The following is a 16,706-nucleotide window of genomic DNA, read 5'->3' as shown; positions in this document are numbered from 1 at the left end:
AAGTACATTCTCTTCCTGGACTGTTAAAAAGTTTTGCTTCTCACCCTGCTTTAGTTGCTTAAGTTCAGTGACAGTGGATTGCTGTTGTAACTCGAGTTATTTCAAATCTCTTGTTGTAAGCAGTTTCATGAAGCTACAATGTCTGAATAAATAGGTCACTTAAATTCAGGGTCAGTATATATTCATTTGTACATTCCTGAGTCCAGTTGCCACTAAATGATGAGCTTACAGTCAGTAGCTTAAAAGGGTAAAAAATAATTTCTGTTAACTGTCTGTGGCTTAGTGAGTTAGCAAACAGGATTGAGTAAAAATAGGACAGTTAATCATCTGTAGTACAGAGAGCAAAGCTGTTTGTGGCTGGGACCAGGTCACTCGGTGCTCTGTTGTTTCTGTTACTTGTGCTTATATTAGACAGCAATGAAGCTGTTGCACTACTGGTAAAGTCAGGCAAGCATTCCTCTTCTGCATGCTAAACCCTCCAGACTCTCCCATCCCTGCCAAATCCAGAGCTGCTTGATCTTTCCTCCTTGGAGTAGCATGCGGAAATGCAGAACTGATGTTTGTGTATCTGAAACCAAACACAGTGTGGCCAATCAGAAGTGCAGTTTTGATGAAATATCTTTAAAGATACAAACAGATTTCTATGGACTGAACCATTTCCTGGTTGCCTCTCTCTCTGCCCATTACAAAGTCTGTGGATTCTCTACATTTGAAAAAAAGATTATCAGAATCATAAGTTTCTGTAAAGTAGAAAAGATGCCTGGCATTTTAGATGCTCTGGACTATCTTCTTGAACTAGCTTGCTTTCAGCTGTTCACTTAGGGCTTGATTCTGCCTCACTTGCCTTACAGCGAGCAGCATTTTAGGTAAAATGTTGTGTACAGGATGGGATATATGGACTTATTTTGAGCTGAACATTGCACTGTGAACACAGCCCAGCACTAGCTGAAAGCACTAATGAGTCTCAGGGACACAGTATTGTTCTCCAGAAAGGGGGTCATTACCATCATATAACGGCTAGCTGCTTTTCAACCAGGCAACAACTGGTTTCACAGATTTCTGCATATACTTAGGTAAATGCAGGAGGTGTTAGCTGTTCCTACCCCAGGGTACAAGTAGTGCAACTTATCAGGATGATGGAAGGATGTAATTTTGAACCCATCATCCACTTTGTTTGTGTCAGAGGGGACCTTTGAAGCACTGTTATGCTTGTGCATCATGTCTGTCCAATTAATTCTCCCCCACCAGCATCTTCTAATGAGTATTCTGTGTTTTCTTCATTTCCCCATATCAATGACTGTGAATTATACCACAGGTCTCATTTTACTGCTGCTTCCAAGTCAGTGGTGTCACTGTCTATCTTTAGGAGGCTTAACTTGCTAAGGCTTAATTCAAGTCACCAAATGGTTGAGCATTTAGCAATCGAATGCAGGTCACTCAGGAAAATGAAAACAAGATGTTGCTCAAATACAACCATCAATGTTAAATGTTAACAAAAACATCAAACATCCTGATTTCGAAACATCTCTCTGACTTCTGACAGACAGGATTCGTCAGTAGGATGAGGTTTTTGTGTTTTTCATAAGCAAGAGCAGTCTTTATAACTCAACAAGGTTATGGCTGGTATGGTACCCAAAGACAGATACGAATGTTGCAGTTTCACTATTTTTCTCCAGAGCATAAGCTTCTATCATTTAGAAACCCAGAAAAATAGACTTGACTAACTAAAAGCAGCATTAAATAATGCAGTAAGATGTACTGTAACAAATATTAAAGATGTATCCCTTCCCACTGACCATAAGCCCTCACATATTTGTTATGGGTACTGATGCTTTCCTTCCTTCCTGCGAGATAATCTATTTGATGTTTTGAAGTGGATATTTACTACATCACTGCTAGGCCTCTGATCAGGTGGAGTATTTTTTAGTTATTTTTCCTTTCTGTCACAATAAAAACTACAGTAAAAAATGCAGAGATACTAAATTATAACTATTATGTGACTTCATTCACTTTCTTTGTTGTCACTTGGCCTTTTCTGCAATACATTTTATCCTCCAGTAAAGTAAAAAAATAAATTTGGACACTAAACAAGGAATAAAAAGTTAGTGTGATTTTTTTTTTCTTTCATTTGTACAAAATGAAGAATAGTCCTGGCAACTGCAGGAGAAACCCATGTCTGCAAATCTTAGCCAATAACTGCAGGCCAGAGAGGTCTTGCAGGCCCATTTTTGGAAAAAGTTCAAAAACTTTGTTGAGACCCCTACCTTTGAGTAGATGACAAACAGAAATAAAGCTTTGCAATGTCTGAAGTATATTATGATGATAGATATTAAATAGATTGTTCTAATAACAGTTTTCTTTGTGGTAGTCACATTATGATGTTAGACTTCCTAAGAAAGAATAAATTTATTAGAAGCTGAGTTTATAGTGGTTTTGAACCTTTTACAATCCATTGTGTTTTTCCCAAATCAAACTTCTGGGTCTTTACCTTGTAGTTTTGGGATAAGACTGCAGGTACAGTTAAGATACTTCCAAAACCCCAAAATCCCTGCTATATTTTAAATAAAAGATGACTGAGAGCTTTGCCACAATCTGTTGGAATGATTGCTGTTCAGAGCTTCAGGAGGCCCATAAACTGAAACTGGATGGAGAGCTTGTCAATATAGAAATAATCTGCATTGAGAAAGATCTCAAAAATATTCATTTTAATTCATGCATGAAAGTGACCTGATAGCTCATAAAAGATGAGCTATGATTAGGCTAATTTTCTTTCAAGTAGATTACAAATGAGGCATTATAAAAATCTAGTTAATAAATCCTTGTTAAAATTGTTAATCTAATTACTCAAGCAGAGTGGATAATTCCAATTAAGAATCCACAAATATGTTAAATGAAAAAAATAAATCATATTACAACTTATAAAAATAGCATTCATTTATTGAATTCTCAACATTCCAGAGTTCATAAAGGAGCAGTTATATTTTTTGTTTTTAAGCATACTCATGCAGATTTGTGAGGTATTTATCTAGCAGATTAAAGGGTCAGCTCTGTTACATTTATATGGCCACAGAAAAAGCTAACAGCGAGATTATGGATCTTCCTAAACAAGTGGCATGTGCTATTCCTGGAGAGATTCTGATTGTGATTTTTCAGAACAAGAACAGTCAGCCATTGGAATAATCTTCCCAGGAAGTGGTGGATTCACTGGCCACATTTAAGAGTCAGCTGGCCAGAGTGCTGGGTCCTCTTGCCTATAATTTAAGACAGATGATCCTTGAGGTCCCTTCCAACCAGGTGTCCTATGATCCTGTGACTGAAAATCAGTGTGGAAAAAAAAGTAAGGCTTGTAATCTCTATATACACTTCAGGTACTGCTGCTTGCTCAGATACCACCCCTCTCCCCTCCCAGGTGGCTCAGGGAAGAGAATTGAAAGAATGTAATCCCACAGGTTGAGATAAAAACAGTTTAATAACTAAAATAAAATATAGTGATAATAGAATACCAATAATAAAACACACACACAAAAAAAAAGCAAGCTCAGAAAACACAAGTGATGCACAATACAGTTGCTTACCACCCACTGACTGATAACCAGCCCAACTGAAGTAGCGATCAGTCCCTTCTGGCTAATTCCCCCACTTTATATACTGGGCATGATGTGCTGTGGTATGGAATGCCCCTTTGGCTACTTTGGGTCATGTGTCCTGTCTTAGCTTCCTGTGAGGAGACAGGACACCCTCCTTGTTAGGAGGGATACTCCCTTCTTGTGGGGGACAAGACAGGACACTCCCTTCTCGCGAGGAGGGGCTTGTTTTGCAGAGCATGAGACTGAAAAGTCCTTGACTGGGGTAAGCATTACTTAGCAACAGCTAAAACATTGGTGTGTTATCACTGCTGTTCCCAGACTAAAGCCAAAACACAGCCCTGCACCAGCTACTAGGAGGAAAAATAACTATTACAGCTGAAACCAGGAAAGGCCTTTTGTCCATTTTACCATGTTGATACCTAGTCTACTTGCAAATTTGTTAATGACTTTCTTACACTTGAGGTTTATATGCTTAGATTATTTTTTTCAGCATTGCCAGACATTATGAAAAAGGTCTGAATACCAGAGAAGAAGGTTTCTTTTTTTTTCTCTTACACAACCCCTTAATAAAGGCTCCCATTGCAGTTTCCTTATTCAGACTAACTAGTGCTCTTTTCCTCAGGCAAGGTAATGCTTTCATTATGGTGGGTTTATGTACGAAGTCCTATGCAACATAATGATATCACTATCAGACTTATGTATGCTGGTCATTTGCAGTTCCTAAACTGTATAGAAAATCTTTATTAATCTGCTGCAAGTACAATTTAAGAGTTAGAAATCATGTGAAAAGATTACATTCATATGGGTCTGATTCCCCTGTTAATAACTTTACACCAGTAAATGGAATAAGTCCTTTCATGCATAGGTCTAGTTTGAATACAAACAAGTTGTTCTCTGTGTTGGAAAAGGTGTCTTCTCTTCTGCTCCCATTTTCCTCTCACTGTCTTTATTCAAATGAATTGTGATGAGTTTAATGCCAGAATTGTATGAGAAACAACAGAATATGAGACATACAGCTATCTAGAGCAGTCATGGCAGTCATTTGTGTGAATTATTCAATCCACTGACGGTGTGCCACAGTGCCTGTTGCTACCAAAGTGGAAACAAAATCAATTGTGTACAATATGTATAGTAATATGTACAGTGTGAAGAGAAAGCAGATGGCAGGGATGCATAAAACTTTAATGTCCTCCAATCTGTTTACTTATTTTAATCAGCTATCATAATCATCACCCACTGTGTGCTTTGTGTACGTGGAGAAGTGCTGGTGTGATCGAGCAGAAGAAAATCCCAAAAAATGTGCCAGTTCCAAAAACTTGTATTTAAAATTAGAAAGCTTCTGTACGTTACAAAGGATTAGGACAGACTAGAAGATATGAAGAGTTACCTTCCACTTAGGACTGCATTCATTCACAACAAAGCCCAGGTGAAATCTGTGCAAGATCTAGCAGGTGACAGGTATGAGGAGATGCTATAGTGACAGTGGCCTGTATGGCTAGCATTTCCACATCCCTTGAAGTGGTAATACCACCTTCTTTCCTTTTTTTTCCTGTTCTTATCTACTGCATAAAGCAATTGGAGATTTCTAGCTAAAAATGCAAGATGAAGTCCTCAATATTATTTCTGTGATGAAAATGTGACTTGGATAGAGAATGCTTTTTGTTTGTTTTTTTTTTATGGGGCAGAGGTTGGCATGCATGAAGTTGAATGAGCAACTCATATGTCAGATGAAAACTTCTGTCTTCTAACACCAAAGGAGAAAGAATTATCCTTGAGATTAAGCCCTTCTGAAATTTAAAATAATAATTTTTGTATAAACCTTTAAAACTCCAGTATGGACTTTAGAAGTGTGTTAGACAAATATTTTATCCTGGAGGTACTCTGCCATCCTCCATTCCAGTCATCATATCGCTATGATGACTGGGATGGAGGAAGCCAGCAAATAGATTATAGCACATAAAGAGCATGTATGAGTTTGTGGATGTCACATTTGGTTTAGGTTTACATGCTGTGCTCTGATTCTCAACTATTAGTTATGATGCTGTAAGGATTTCTCATATCTCAGACTTGCTGTAGAAGACTTTGCCCAAATAAACAAAATGTACTGGAGGTGGAAAGAGAATTACAACTCAGTAAATGTTTTCATGACAGATGTCATTTTGTATCCAGTTTAAAAAAAAAGGATGACATGGGTTATGTCTGTTATAGTTGTCTATATAGCTGTCTATCATAGTTGTTAATATTTTAAAATCTGGCACTGAAATTGTTTTTGTTTTTATATACTAAAAATATGTTCAAACCTGAATCTGTGACACATAATAATAGAAATGTATAGAAAAAAAATTCTCTCTCAGTGGAAGGAATAGTATAAGGGGAACAACTGGTGTTGATCAGGGTGATCAGGGCCCCACAAATTCAGGTCCTTTTCCAAAGTCAGTGGAAGCTCTTTCTTCCACTTCAACAAGTGGATGAAAATGATTTTGTCATTCTTGAGTTAGGGAGATCACAGTCTATAATTAAAAGTCAAGCACTTAATAAACAATGAAGGAAATATTCTCAGTACAGGAAGGTTCACTGGTGGAGATGTGACTGCCGACCTGCAATCCGGTCTCCTGTGGGCTGCAAAAATACCTGGTGGGAATGAGGATATGCATCCAGGGAAGAACCTAATAACAAAATTAATCTTTGAAAGTCATTCTGGAGGGATATTCCAATTTTCCTCCTACACAGATTCTTTCAGGAATCCTGCTTAGCTCATTATTTCTTCATCTGAAAAATGGGCAAACTAATAGTTGCCTTTGAGAAGTAATTCCTGTTAGTAACAATGTGAACAATACCTGCAAGGTGCCTACCTAATAAAAATATTTATCCATGAAATGAATATTAATGCCTTGAACTTACTTAACAAAGTACTAAAAGTCAGTAGAGTAAGAAAAATGTCAGTGACTGTGGCTGGATCCCTGCTTTCAATGTGGAGTTGTGATCTGAGCTGGGGCACAGTTCTCCACAGGGGAAACTCTTAGCAGCAAAAGGGAAGTGAATTAATCCACTTGAATTCCTCTGTTATCCAGTGTTCATTGACTAGAATGGATGCTCTGGTCTAAAATGCATCAAATTGTTCCTCTTCGCTAAAACTGTACAGGAGATAAAGGGAATGACAATGATGGCTCACTAGGCTTTTTCTCTGATGGGACAGTTCTGCTCCTACTTTTTTTTTTTTTTTTAATTGGATAGTATTGTAATTTTGTTTAATCATTATAAGGGATTACATGGAAGAAAGAGATAAGTGCCTGTAGTATGGTAATATATATGACTAATATTGAAGAGCAAGGTAAAAAATGTCAATTTGAAAGCCAAAAAGTCTTTCAAACATCAGTAGTATTGCAACAAATGGAGTTTTATGACTATTCATATACAACTCCTATAAATAAGATATTTCTCTTTACTGTAGTTGCCCGGTACTTACATTTTCTTTTATGTTTCAGTTATGGCTCTCCACATTAACACCTGCACTTATGGAAAATTATATTGGAAACTTGTTTATCATTACGCTTAGAAGTTCATTCTGTATCCCACAGAGTGTCTCTAAGTTGCAGGTCAGTTGAGGTAACTGTGGTGGCTCCTATATTAGCAAACATATTTGAAGAATGAACCAGAGAACTTGAAAGCCAAACACAGCACCTTAGGACTTGAGCATTTAGTTCAGCTCATGTATGCAGTGGGGTGCACACAAACATAGGGGTAGAATGTTCTCAGATGAACTTCAGCAAATATGATAGAGTAGCCGAAATATAGACTGACCTGCTCAGTGTCAGCTCAATAATGGCTTACCAAGTTTGATAGAGTCCTCTATAAAGCATGGGTAAATCTTATAAACCACTCACTCAAATTGAAAGAAAATCTTCATCTTTGGATTATCAGAATTTTATGCTGTCCTTGCTTGACTTCTTACCTGAGTATTAGGCTGTATATCTTCACTTCTGTCAAGATTATATGTTTAGAAATTTTTGAAAGGTTCAATCACAAATAATTTTAATCAGATACACTCAAATAAAAATCTAATACTGACCTGTCATGACATTTGGGTACAGTTTAAAACCGACTCACAGGAAGACAAGGTTATTATGTTTAGTTTAGAGAGTTTTTATATCTACTTTATATAAACGAACAAAGCTGTTAGGAGTGAATGGAAATGACATGAGAGCAAAGTAAGAGGTTAGTCAGGCAAAAGTGATTTTTTTTCTCCTTTCTTTTTTAATTCAAACAAATGCATTTGACTGTTTAAATACAAGTCTGGTGACAACATCGTTATATCAATCTCAGCTGAGTGTTTAACTTAAGAAAGAAAAATCTTCTGTTTTCTTTGATTTTTCTCCCTTAAGTTCGTCTTGGATCTCTGCCCAGTGCCTAAATACTAATCACATGACTAAAAGTAAGATATTTAAATCTTGTGATACTATTCCTTGGAATTCCAAGACAGAGAATAAATTCAGAAATATCAGTGTTAGAACTAGGAGTTGATATAGGCCCCACACAGAGTACTATACTGCTATATACCAAAGAGGCAAAAGAAGAGATGTAACCCAATGACATTAAAAGAGATACAATGCATTGAAGAACTCGTTTTATAATGATAAGGTATGCCATGTGTCATAGTCTGTTTATTGAAAATGAAGTAAGTATGTTATGACACAACCATTTTATAAGAAACCTGATCTGCACTGCTACATAGAGTTGAAGTACCTGATACAAAATTTAAGGTGGGAAAAAAAGATGTGCATAAAGCAATATGCTTTTGCTGTGTTCAGTGAGATTATGATGGATTTATGTGGACCTGCAGCAGACACTCTTTGCTTCATTCCCCACTGTGGCATGGATTTTATGGTACTGATAGAAGATCACAAATACGCTTATCTCCAGTTGTTAAAAAGTACAGAACAAGAAAAGAAGTGAGCTCAGCTTTTGTGGAAAATGAGAATGGCCAAAAAGACAGGGACTGAAATCTCATCAGATGGGTATTTCTCAGTATTTAACAACCTAATAATTTATCAACTGTTGTTTACACATAATACACAAATACATGGAAACACATGAGTAACACATGAAAATTCCCAATGTTACATTACTTTATGAAACAGAAAAATCATGCATGTGAAGGCTAGGGCTGGAAGAGGTCTTTTGTATGAATTACAATGCAATTTTAATTAATGATTTTTTTTTCAGGGGACCTCTTTTTCATTCACAATACAGAGTGGATGATGCTTACTTAATGAGCAGCTGCTCAACACTTTGGTTTTGTTTCATTGTTCAGCATGTGTGGTCCCATTTGTTATTTACTAGACACTAACAACCCAGATTCCTATTGAGAACCATTCATCTTCTCACAGACTTTTCTTTCCTGATTCCACTATCATGTTAGGAATACATCACAGAAGCCTTCTCAGCACCCTGTGATACCAGGGATTATGTCATTCCCAGCAGAGATGGAGATTTAATATGTGAAGGGATTGAAGTCCAATATTTTTATTGCATGGCCAGCTTCAGGCAACTGTGACTTTTTTGTTTGTAAACTAAATTTAGCACTGTATGTTAGCTCTATCTATTCAAATATATCTCCCACCAGTTTCTACTGTAACTGAAATAGTCATCAAAGTAGACTCCAGGAAATCTCATTAGGCAACCAGAAAATGAAGGACACTGAATGACTGACCTAAGTTTGGTTTAAATAACTTGAAAAGCATCTAACAGCAACTTTTTGACTAAGGTGAAATATGCATTTCTCTGGGGAAGCATTCAGCTCCCATAAATGTATGCTGGGCTACATCAAGAGAAGTGTGACCAACAGGTCGAAGGAAGTGACCCTGCCTCTCTATTCTGCTGTTGTGAGACTCCACTTGGAGTACTATGTAGTTCTGGTGTCCTCAACATAAGAAGGGCAATGATAAGGGGCTGGAGCACCTACCATACAAAGATAGGCTAAAAAATCTTGGGCTGCTCAGCCTGGAGAAGAGAAGGCTGCGTGGAGACCTCATAGCAGCCTTCCAGTATCTGAAGGAGGCTTATAAGGATGCTGGGGAGGGACTCTTCATTAGGGACTGTAGTGATAGGACAAGGGGTAACAGGTTAGAACTTAAACAGGGGAAGTTCAGGTTAGATATAAGCAAGAAGTTCTTTACTGTGAGGGTGGTGAGGCACTGGAACAGCTGTCTGAAGAAGTGGTAAATGTTCCATCCCTGGCGGTGTTCAAGCTCAGGTTGGATGGGGCTTTGAGCAACCTGGTGTAGTGGAAGGTGTTCCTTCCTGTGACAGCAGGGTTGGAACTGAATGATCTTAAGGTCTTTTCCAACCCTAACCGTTCTGTGATTCTGTAAGCCCTTGTTGTCTGCCATCTGCCTAACCTCTGTAGGACTGTCATTGTGAATAATTTCCATTGTCTCTGTGGTGTACGCTGTGCAAACAAAAAATATCTAGCCATGTCATGTACAGTTAATATAATGTATAATCACAGTGTAAGGGTAAATTCAGATTGCACAAGCCATCTTAATTCAGATGTGTTGACATCTATCTCCACAATTTTATAATCCTGACAAGGGGTAATGGGTTAAAACTTAAACAGGGGAAGTTTAGATTGGATATAAGGAGGAAATTCTTTCCTGTTAGGGTGGTGAGGCACTAGAATAGGTTGCCCAGGGAGGTTGTGAATGCTCCATCCCTGGCAGTGTTCAAGACCAGGTTGGACGAAGCCTTGGGTGATATGGTTTAGTGTGAGGTGTCCCTGCCCACGGCAGGGGGGTTGGAGCTAGATGATCTCAAGGTCCTTTCCAACCCTAACTATTCTATGATGCTATTCTATGATTCTATGATATTCCTATACTTTTCATATACAGCTAAAAAAGCAGAAATCTTAAAGCAGAATCTGCCTAACTTATCACCGTTGTATCTATGAATTGCAATAAATCTGTGCCCCTTTAGGATTAACAGCAAGGAAAAAATCTTATCCTTTTTGAGGTCTTCCTTTTAGTTCCAAGTTCAGTCCTCCTTGCTGAGATTTCAAGGGTGAGACAGAGTAAATGACAACCTGTAGTGAAGCAGAGTACTGGGATTCATATAAGAACCATCAAGATTAGCATTTTTACCTGTTTGATTATTTCACTTGTTCCCCCACAGTGCTATGCTCACTAGGTCTTCACTTTGCAGAGAGGTCCCTGCTGGCCATGGAAGGTTGGGTAGAAAGCTGTGCCAGTTCATATTGTGCAACCGCTTACAGCTCCTGTCCCAGACACTACCTGCCAAGGTCCCTGGGCATTTCCCAGCAATGTTTCAGCTCTCAGATGTCCAGAATCCCCCCTGACTTGCAGGATGTTTCTTCCAGTCAGAATCATCACCTTTTGCTTTTCAGGCCCTCTTTTCTTTCTGAGAATTCTCAGGAAATGTCCTTTTGGCATCCAGCTCCTCTTTCAGGAACTTAGTTTTCCCACCTAAATAATGTATGCACAGAAACACAATATACAGTCTGCTTCCCAGTTTGTGGATCTATCTCATGTCTTTTTATTAACTGGACGATTCAGAATAGCCACTTTTAGTTAAGTGCAGGTGTTACCAAACTTTACACCCAGCTGGTATTAGTTGCACCCAGCAGGTAGCAGATTTCTACTCCAGAGTTCAGAAGTTCAGCTTCAGGCATTCCTTCTCCTCACCCCTCCCCCCCGCTGCCATGTACTCAATTATGTGCCACCTGTTAGCATTCACAATTTAAGCTTTTTTTTTACCTATAGTACTAGCCGGTTCTGGTTTGTTCCATTTTCCCGTTTCTGGTACCATCAAGCTCCCTGTTTAAATCTACATTTTGCTTTGGTTCAGGACTCTTGCAAAAAAAAAAAAAAATGTTGACTATCTGCTTTTCATTTATCAAAGCCAGAGGCAGACTATTGGAGAAAAGAAGACCTCAGTCTGGAAAATCTGGGATCAGCCACCATGGGGAAGGTCAGGCCTGATATAATATTAATTATTCTGAGTACATGGCATATTTGAAACCAGTTCATCCTGGTAAGTGTGAGAAACTTGTACATATTCAGTGATGAGGAAGTCAGAGACATGATTTTCATAAGACCTTGAGTTTTCTGCTTTGCACAATTTTCCACATGATTTTAAATTACACTTTATAAGGATTAATTTCAGCAGGTGATGTCAAGTCACATTCCCAACATAAAACACATTCCTTTATTTTTGGGGGGCCTTTATTCTACCTTTTTACAGAAAAGGCCGTTCATTAGTTTGGGGTCTGTTGGATTATTTTTGTTTCCTCACTGGCCAAATTAAGTGTTTTCCTTCAGCTTCATTTTCTTAAGCATTTGAGTTGAATTGTCTTGTGATAATAATGATAATGGTAATTGACATTTCCATTGGTATATGTATTCAATTCCAATTTAAATTTCAAGATGTCAGGCACAAGTTTTCATGCTGAAAAAGCATGAATTATTGTGCACGCAGGAGGCTAGCAGATGTTCACATTGTTATTTTAAAGCACAGGGTAGAGATTGTATGTTGTGATTGATAGGAACTGAAAATTTTGACTAAAGAGGCTGATCTCAGTCACAGTTTTTTAGTAGTTTTCTAGGGGAACACTTAGCCTAGTCATTAGAATCATAGAATCATAGAATAATTAGGGTTGGAAAGGACCTTTAGATCATCTAATTCCAGCCCCATCCAACCTGAGCTTGAACACTGCCAGGGATGGAACATTTAACACTTCTTCAGACAGCCTGTTCCAGTGGTCTCCACTCAGCCTTCTCTTCTCCAGGCTGAACAGCCCCAACTTCCTCAGCCTGTCTTCACACAGGAGGTGCACCAGTCCCCTGATCATCCTCGTGGCCCTCCTCTGGACTTGTTCCAACAGTTCCATGTCCTTTTTATGTTGAGGACACCAGAACCGCACACAGTACTCCAGGTGAAGTCTCACAAGAGCAGAGTAGAGGGACAGGATCACCTCTTTCAACCTGCTGGTCACGCTCCTTTTGATGCAGCCCAGGATACGGTTGGCTTTCTGGGCTGCAAGCGCACACTGAAGCCGGCTCATGTTCATTTTCTCATCAATGAAGATCCCCAAGTCCTTCTCCACAGGGCTGCTCTGAATCTCTTCTTTGCCCAGCCTGTAGCTGTGCCTGGGATTGCTCCGACCCAGGTGGAGGACCTTGCACTTGGCATGGTTAAACTTCATGAGGTTGGCATCAGCCCACCTCGCAAGCGTGTCAAGGTCCCTCTGGATGGCATTCCTTCCCTCCAGGGTATCAACCGAACCACACAGCTTGGTGTCATCGGCAAACTTGCTGAGGGCGCACTCAATCCCACTGTCCATGTCAGAGATGAAGATGTTGAACAAGACCGGTCCCAACACTGATCCCTGAGGGACACCACTCGTTACTGGTCTCCAGCTGGACACTGAGCCATTGACCACAACTCTTTGTGTGTGCCCATCCAGCCAGTTCTTTATCCACCGAGTGGTCCATCCATCAAATTGATGTCTCTCCAATTTAGAGAAAAGGATGTTGTGTGGGACAACACACATTGTTTCAGTTCATCTTGTCATTCAACCATAGTGCTAGATATTTCTATTTTAGTTCTAAATTACACCCTGGCACCATTTTTGGAATGAGAGCTGCTCAGCATGCATTTATTGAGTCTATATAAAATTATCAGAATAAATTATCTACCTCATTGTCTAGTTATTCTAAAAAGTATGTTTGAACGTCCAGCCATTAAATGGTTCCTATATGCCATACTGCAAGCAAAGGTGTTAATAATTTTATGGAGCTGGGAGGGAAGTTTATACAACAGACCCTGATATATTCGGATTTAATTGCATGGTCAGAGTTTTTATAGGAATGGTTGAAGAGTTGATTGCTTGAAATGTACATAACTCAGTAAACGTGTAAATTTATGCATCATTGACATCAGTAGAGTGTCTCTATACCCACAAGTATTTAAAAACACATTTGGATCTGATTACAAGGAAAAGAACATTGTATTAATCACTAGCAAGGTGATACTTTATTCTTATATATGTTAACTCAGAAATATTACTTAGCTTAAATGGCCAAACCAAATTTAAAGCAGAATCTCTACAAGCAATGAGATGAATTGCTAAGATTGCATTTCATAGTAGATGGGCAATGATCAGGTACTAATTTATTGATCAGTGGCAGCGTAAGCTAGAGGTTCTCCCACTCATACCTGCAACATCTCCAGTAAACAGAAATATGAAGGCACAGAAACACAGAAATCCACCATAAAAATGTTAAAGAAAGACATTCCCATGTTAATAAAAAAAAATGATCAATAGAAAAAATATTAAGAAATTAGCTGTATAAATAATACTAAGGACTTTTCCAGCACTATCCTATTTTTTAACTGATTAGAGGATTACATGGGTGAAAGGGAAGCCACTCCTAGGCCAGTCTCCTTTAATATTCTTTTCAAGTGTAGTACATACACTCCTTGTGTTTTGTCCTGTAATACTGAGATATGCAAAGGGAAAGAGTGTGCAAAAATAAAAATTGAATAAATTTAAATTAAATAATTAATATATTTTATTTTTTAATGTGTGTGTATTGTTCCTATATTTCTGTCTAGGAAATACAGATATGAATGTCTAATTTGTAGAAAAATAATTATAAGTATGCACTATATAAATAATGAATACATCTTCATTAACATCATGTACAGGAAAGCTTCTTACTGCAATTTTGTGTGGTATTTAAACTTGGAGCCTTGCAGTATATCTAAGCACACCAGTGGTGATGTCACTAAAGTAGAACTAGAAGTTCTCTCCTAGTAGAACTAAGTTAAAGTTACCATCTAGAGTTCCCCATTTGCAGTTCTTTTTCCCAAGGGTAGTTCTTTTTCTACAAAAGATCTGTTTGCTCACTTGGTTTGAGGATTGTTTTGCCTTGTTCTATTTAATTTTGGTTTTCTTGTTCTAAACCTCGTGGTTCACTGTCAGTTACTGAAATCCAGAATCACAAATTAAGAACCCTGGCTCCTTAAGCATGACAAACATGGGAACCTAAGAAAGATTTTATTTTGAGGGAAAAAAAACCACCTGGAGCGAGAGGTGTGTCTTTTGTCCAACAATCCACTGACTAAAATCCATACCACAAGTGAAAGTAAATATCACATGAAGTTGTGATAGTGCCTAACAGTGAAAGTTCAGCAAAGAATTTAGTAAGAGGTCGAGCATACAATGACGTCCTAGAAGACTTCATGGTTCAGGAACTTTGTAAGACATGTATCTGTGCAGTTAATAGTCCTTGACAGATTTTGTTTTTCTGACTATATACTGGGAAAAAAAGCGTTCTTGTTCAGGGAAGGATTTGAAAATGCATTGCGCAACTGTGTCTTAACAGGAAGACTCGGTGTGCTTACTTGCCATCAGAGGTTCTTAGCTTTTCTTTGAAGAACTATTTATGTATTCTGCAGTGATTTTTCAGCAGATGAAGTGCAACAACAGTCTGGGAAGAATAGGTAGGAATTGGGGATTCTTTTCACTAAGGTGAAAGTTTGGCTAGGTAATCAGTCTCTCTTTGGTGCTCTGCATCTCCAGAATCTTTAATTATTCTCTTCATAGTAGTCCAACTTCATAGGAAAAACAGAAGATGCTTTCTACCTATTGCAATGCTATATTATGGGATAGCTATGAGATATGGTGTTTGAAGCTATTGGGCTGTGGACTTTGAGCCCATGGCTTCACCAGTGTGAAATAATATTTTGACAATTGTGTGTCTCATATATATATATATGTTATATGTATGTTATATATGTATCATACATGTCACATATATATAAATATATATATATACACATAAAAAACATGGTTACACTGCAGTCTCAGGTCTTTCTAACTGGAATAATATCAAGCAACCCCCTTAATTCTTACTATAATTTCTTTTTCTTACCCTATTTCCAGGTCAGAAACAGAGCAGTTTCTCACCTTTTCATGGTAGGTCTCACTTTCAGAGCCAATCATTTAAGAGTAATCAAGTTAAAACTGACAGTTCTGTCAGTTGTCAAAGTTAGAAACAAAGATAGAGCCAGTAGCAACAAACTGAGTGATTTTAGTTATTGCTTTTGAGTATTTTTAAGTCAATATGAAGATTTATCAGAGTGGACAACATTCAGTTAATGAAAAATAGATTCAGTATTGCTAATGCTTTTAAATTCATTATTAGTAATATTTTAATACACTGTTAGCATTTTAATACTTGATGTCATACACTGAAATGAAGTGTGTTTGAAAGGACAGTGTAATTCTCTCTTATGACAAAAAAGGGTGTCTCTTCTGATGTACTGTAGGTGTTGTTGCAAGCCCTTTCATTGCCTTCAAACCCAGTTACAAAGAAAATAAAACTTTCTAGAAAATGGAAGCATTGGTAAAGTGTTTATCTATTTTAAACCTCAAGGTATTTGAAAAAGAATCACAGATTTGCCAAGTGTCTAGAGAGCTAAGAATGAATCTAGAGCTGTGCTGAAAATCCCATTTGTTTGCACTGCCAGCAAAAAGGAGAAGAAAACACACATTTGCAGATTTGCTATAAAGCACAAAAGTATGCTCTTTTCTTACCTTAACCCATTTTTTTTCATAGAGGAAACATACTTATTTTGTCAGCAGGAAATTGTTCATCTTTCTGAATAATAGCGGAAAAAAAAAACAGGTTATCACAGTTCAAAAATATCAATTCAGTAGATACATATGTGTAGGAACATATGTGCATGCACATGTAAAGAAATGTTCAGGTGACATATTGTAAGGGCAATCGCAACTTTAGAAATTCCAATTAATGTCAGTGTGATGGTGGCTAAAGACAGGAACAGCTTGTCCAGAGAGTCTGTGAAGTCTCCATCTTTGGAAATATTCAGATCTTGCCTGGGCAAGTTAATGATCGAACTGATCTAATTGGGTTTGAGTGGGGAGTAGGAGTAGATTATCTCCAGCCTAAGTATTCTATAATTCTAATATTCACTAAAATGATCACTGAAATGCTAGTAATATTCTCCAAGATAAATTGGAACATACATTTTACAGTCTTCTTCTCACAAAAAATGATAGAAACCTCCCCTAGAAGG

Source organism: Pezoporus wallicus, unplaced genomic scaffold (genome assembly GCF_028554395.1).
Source record: "Pezoporus wallicus isolate ANWC-B61680 ecotype Strahan unplaced genomic scaffold, APGP_CSIRO_Pwel_v1 contig_6966, whole genome shotgun sequence".
NCBI classification, from domain to species: Eukaryota; Metazoa; Chordata; class Aves; order Psittaciformes; family Psittacidae; genus Pezoporus; species Pezoporus wallicus.
The sequence above is the reverse complement of the archived record's forward strand: the minus strand, read 5'-3'. Positions refer to the sequence as shown.